The sequence below is a fragment of the Brassica napus genome, chromosome C7 (genome assembly GCF_020379485.1).
Source record: "Brassica napus cultivar Da-Ae chromosome C7, Da-Ae, whole genome shotgun sequence".
Classification (NCBI taxonomy): Eukaryota; Viridiplantae; Streptophyta; class Magnoliopsida; order Brassicales; family Brassicaceae; genus Brassica; species Brassica napus.
The window spans coordinates 39046373-39052417 of NC_063450.1; positions in this window are offsets into that span (position 1 = coordinate 39046373).

The following is a 6045-nucleotide window of genomic DNA, read 5'->3' on the forward strand; positions in this document are numbered from 1 at the left end:
GCGGCGTAACACACCTGTGATACTCTTGGATTTCCCCATATTACCTCGATTCCGTTAGGGGTTGGAAACTTGAGGCAAAGATGGTACGTTGATGGGAAGGCACGCATGGCGTTCAACCATGGTGTTCCCATGATAACGTTGTAAGATGCAGGACGGTCAACGACAAGAAACTCTGTGACTCTTGTCACGGTTCCGGCTTTGACTGCAAGATTGATCGACCCGTAGGCCATGGTCGTTTCTCCCGAAAGTCCCAGTAGTGGGCTAGGGTATTTCACGATTTTGAATTGATCGATCCCCATTTTCTCGAGAGTATCTTTGAAGATGATATCGGCCGAACTTCCGGTGTCGATTAGCACCCTAGCGACGTCGATATCTCGGATCGTCAGTTCGATAACAAGGAGATCGTTTCGAGGTTTGGCTTGATGGACCGTTGCTTCCCCCTTGAACGAGATGACGTCCGCGCACGTTGAGTCTTGCATATCGTTCCTGATCGTTGAGTGGTTTTTGCAGGTTAGATTGATCCGTACCCCCCTACTTCTAGCGCCAAACTGTGGGAACCAAAATTCGCACTGTAGATTTCCGTTTAAATAAGGAAACGAGGAAAACCCTAATTTCCCAGAGGTCCCGGATATCTGCTATACCACACGGCAAGCAATCATAACACAAGAATAACAACGATAAAGAATAAGAAATCGAAAAGAGAGCAAAGTTGATCTTATTCCGTATTCGCGTTTGAGAGTTACAACAAGGTAAGAGCCTGGGCTACGAGAGCTGTCGGCGAGATTCCTAGTTCTAAAACCCTAAGACGGCAATAACCTAGTTGAGTCGCAGCTCGAATAACAAAAACGGAAATATGCCAATATGCTCTAAGTGCTAAGTTTTCTGTGAAAAAGTTTCCTCTCATGCCTCTCGCCTAGGACTCCTTATATACTGGCTCCAAGGTCGGTTTACGCTTTTCCCCTTCTGCCCTTAAGCCGCCATAGCATAAAAATGGAGATATTCCATTTTTTCCGATCTTCGTAATTATCTTCAAAATTTCGTATTTATCCGCGGAAACTTGACATTTATCTTTCTTTGCGAACCAAGCGTAAACCGTCATGCGGCTTACGGGATGTTGGTTAAGAAAACGTAAGTTGGGATTCGAGTCATGTCTTAGGTCCCTTTGGGCCATCTTCCGACTCGAAGCGTTTATTACGGCTTCTTTCGATAAAGAACGAACTTTCCGCGGTTTTTACGGTAAAGTTGATAACTTAGAATGGCGGGGAATTGTGAAATGGGTTCGCTACGGTCTTCGGGAGATAGCATCGACGGGTAGACGAGAACACATGGACTAATATCGTATCGATGTTTCGGAAGAGCTCGGTCGCTACGTAGCGACCGAACTTTGGTTCGTAGCGACCGAGCTTTGGCTCGAGCCCGGTCGCTACGTAGCGATCGAGATTTGGCTCGAGATCGGTTTCTACGTAGCGACCGAGCGATCGCTCGAGCTCGGTCGCTACATAGCGACCGAGCTTTTGGCTCGAGCTCGGTCGTTGCGTAGCGACCCTCTTCGAGCTCTTGTCCGATGACTCTTGTTTCTTCCGCAAAGCTTTTCGTAAAGAAGAATCTATTTCGAAGAAGTATTTATCGAAGAAGGTTTCTACGTTTTCTTCTTCGGGGATTTTGACGTTAACTTCGTTGCAACGGTTTTCGACCCCAACATACATCGATGACATGCTCGTAAACTCCCTTGACAAACACGACCACATATTCCACTTGGAAGAGTGCTTCACAAGGCTGAACCTACATAACATGAAACTAAACCCGGTAAAATGTAGGTTCGCAGTCGCATCAGGAGAGTTTCTCGGTTATCTGGCCACGTGTCGCGGGATCGAGGCCAACCCCAAACAGATAAACGCACTGATAGAAATGGTCTCCCCAAAGACAAAATGAGAAGTCCAAAGGCTAACCGGAAGGGTCGCAGCTTTGAACCATTTCATCTCACGTTCGACGGACAAGTGCCTGCCTTTCTACGACATGTTGAAAGGGAACAAAAAGTTGGAGTGGTCGGAAGAGTGCGAAAAGGCTTTCCAACAGCTAAAGCGTTACCTGGCCACTCCTCCTGTTCTTGCAAAACCAGTAGAGGGAGAACCTCTATTCTTATACATCGCGGTCTCCGCAACAGCAGTAAGTGGCGTTTTGATCAGAGAAGAACGCGGTGAACAAAAACCAATTTTTACATAAGTAAAACCTTGCTGGACGCGGAGACACGGTACCCCTTGATAGAAAAACTAGCATTCGCTGTTGTAACATCGGCGAGAAAGCTCATACCATAGTGATTCTCACCACCTTTCCCCTGCGCACAGTTCTGCACAGTCTGAGTCAGTAAGGACGGCTCGCGAAATGGGCAATCGAACTGAGTGAGTACGATGTCGAGTATCGCCCAAGAACCAGCGCAAAATCTCAGGTGCTAGCGGATTTCTTAGTGAGGGATAATGACAAACACGGAACCAGATTTAACTTGGGTTCTTCACGTCAATGGATCATCGTCCAAACAAGGATCCGGAATTGGGATTCGGCTCACGTCGCCCACGGGAAATCTTGGAGAAGTCGTTTCGGTTAGAATTCCATGCATCAAACAACGAGGCTGAATATGAAGCACTCATTGCAGGATTATGACTAGCCCATGGGCTGAAGATTTGCAATATCCACGCTTACTGCGATTCTCAGTTAGCCGCAAATCAATACAACAGAGAATACGAGGCAAGGGACAAAAGAATGGACGCATATCTAAAACTCGTCCAGGACCTGGCCCAAGACTTCAACCACTTCGCCCTAACTAGAATTCCTCGCTCAGAAAACACCCAGGCAGATGCCTTGGCCGCGCTCGCGTCAAGATCGGATCCAGGACTAAAACGGGTAATCCCCGTGGAATTCATTGAACATCCGAGCATCGGACCGCCGGTGAATGGCAATATGATTTGGGGACTATTCGAAGATGCGGAGGAAATCGAAGATCCACCAGAAGGAAAGATGGATCAGCCGGAATACGGTTGCGACAGCCCATGGCTAGAGGCGATCCGAGCCTACATTGGCGACGGAACGCTGCCCGCCGAGAAATGGGCGGCACGCAAAATTAAAACCTAAGCCGCACGATATGTAATGGTAGAGGGAGAAATCTACAAATGGAGATTCTCCGGCCCACTCATGACCTACGCCGAGGGAGAGAAAGCGAGAAAAGTGATGGAAGAGGTCCATTCCGGATCGTGCGGAAACCACTCCGGTGGAAGGTCACTCGCAGTCAAAATAAAACGCCACGGTTATTACTGGCCAACTATGATCAAAGACTGCGAGAAATTCGCACGAAAATGCGAAAAATGCCAAAGGCACGCGCCCACCATCCATCAACCTGCGGAGGTCCTCTCGTCCATTTCATCTCTGTATCCCTTTATTCGATGGTCCATGGATATCGTCGGACCTTTACACAATTCAAAAATAAATGCTTCATTTTCGTCCTTAAGGATTTCTTTTCGAAGTGGGTAGAAGCAGAATCCTACGCAAGTATCAAAGACATACAAGTGGAGAGCTTCGTATGGAAGAACATTATCACCAGGCATGGGGTCCCTTACGAAATCGTAACAGACAACGGATCTCAGTTCTTCTCTACCCGATTTGAAGCATTCTGCGAGAAGTGGAAGATACGGCTGAACAAGTCAACTCCTAGATATCCACAATGTAACGGCCAGGCAGAGACCATTAACAAAACCGTCCTTGGCGGGTTAAAAAAGCGCTTAGAAGCCAAAAAGGGACGATGGGTAGATGAGCTCGAAGGAGTTCTTTGGTCACATCGTACAACCCCAAGACAGGCTACTGGAGAAACCTCCTTCACCGTCGTTTACGGGATGGAATGCATGATCCCACCGGAAGTAGAATTTCCCGGAGTGCGTAGAAGATTCCTCCCCGAACGAGAAGATCTCAACAACGCGATGCTGCTGGACGAGCTCGATCTCATTAACGAGCGACGAGACCAAGCTCTCATAAGAATCCATAACTACCAGCACGCTGCCGCGAAATACTACAATTCAAACGTTCGCCACCGCAGGTTCAAGGAAGGTGATCTGGTTCTGCGCAAAGTCTTCCAAAACACTGCCGAACGTAACGCAGGAAACCTGGGGGCAAACTGGGAAGGACCATACAAGGTCATCAAGGTGGTCCGACCAGGATCGTACCAAATCGCGAACATGCAAGACGTCAAGATCCACAGAACCTGAAACGCGATGCATCATTAAAAATACTGCCACTAATCGCAACGTGAGAACTAAGAACTACGAGATGGCTTGATCCCCGAAAAAAGGGTACGTAGGCAGCTCGCCAAGCGAGTTCAGCTATCCCCCATCTTAAAAAAAAAGGGGGGGGGGGGGGCGTGGGTACGTATACTCGTATACTCCCAAGACTTTCAAAAAAAAAAATCGACCTTTTTCAAAAACAATTTCGGAAAAACGCGACCTTACGGTCGCCAATCCCGCTATTCGCCAAAAGGCTGAAGTGGCAATCTAAGACTCGCTCAAATCGCCAAAGCAAAATCGATTAGTTATCACACTAAATCCGACTAAACCCTCGAACGCTCGTAAAAGAGGCATCCTTCGGGAAAAAGCCCACGAACAAATGCGGCACAAAAGAAAAGGTCAATTTTCGGCTCTGTGAGACTTCGCTACACGCTCAGTCTAAACTTCAAAAGCCGAGAAAACGAACAGCCGAAACAGATCGCCCGACGAGCTCGGCCACGACACGAGCCAGCTCGCCCGGCGAGCACGGCCGTGTTGCCGGTCGAGTCGCCGGCGAGCTCGGCCGTGACACAGGCCAGCTCGCGCGACGAGCTCGGCCGTGACACGGGCCAGCTCGCCCGGCGAGCACGGCCGTGTTGCCGGTCGACTCGCCGGCGAGCTCAGCCGCGATACTAGCCAGCTCACCCGGTGAGCACGGCCGTGTTGCCGCTCGACTCGCCGGCGAGCTCGGCCGTGACACGGGCCAGCTCGATCAGCGAGCACGGCCGTGTTGACGGTCGGCTAGTCGGTGAGCTCAATCGTGCCACGGATCGGCTCGCCCGGCAAGAGCGGCCAATTCTCCATGGACCATTCCGAACCCGGTCCCATCCGATAACCATGCATCTTTGTCCGAAGTTTCCGTAACTCAGTCTTCAGGTCCGTGGATACGAAACCAATGTTCCGTCTAGAAAACATCGTCGAAAGTATTCGGGAAGTTGGGAAGGTTATGTCTCTCGAACAGTTTCCTATTCTTCGTAGTAGAGCAGGTTATGGTTAACTTAACACCAACTGCCTCGGCTATGCGATGAAACAGGGTTCCGTTGGAAGAACCATGCTTATACCAACGGCTACTTCACGAGTAAAATCGTAAAAACGCTTAAGTCTCGATACGGCCCAAAGAGGGTCCGAATTGCGGACAACGGCCCATCTTTGGTCCCAAAAAAACTTGAACCAAAAAACTGGTTTGACGGTTTATCGTATCCGCGGGAAGAGACAAATGTCTAATTTCCGAAGATAATCACAAATTAGAAGGAAATATGGAAAAGCCCGCTTCGCGACAAATCCGGCCCGAGAAGAGGTAAACCGACGTAAGGAGGAGTATATAAGGAGGACCTAGGACGAAAAGAAGCATGAGCATTCTAAGAGCAAACTTAATACTTAGAGCAATTTAGGCATTTTTCCGTTTTTACTATCGAGCTGCGACTCGACTAAGTTAGAACTTAGGTGGCTAGACTAGCAAACATACCGACAGCTCTCGTGGCCTAGGAACTTATCTGTTGTTCATGCTCAAACGCGAATTCGGAAATAAGACCTCTTTGTTCTCTTTTCGCTCTTTTACGATTTATTACTTTCGAATCTTTTATATTGATTTTGTTGTGTGTGGCCCAGCAGATAACCGGGACCTTCAGGGAAGACTAGGTTAACTTGGATTTCCTCCGATTAACAAAATTCGACGGTGTGAATTTCGGTTCCCACAGTTTGGCACTAGAAGGAGGGGGAGGGGGGGGGGGTGGTACGGATC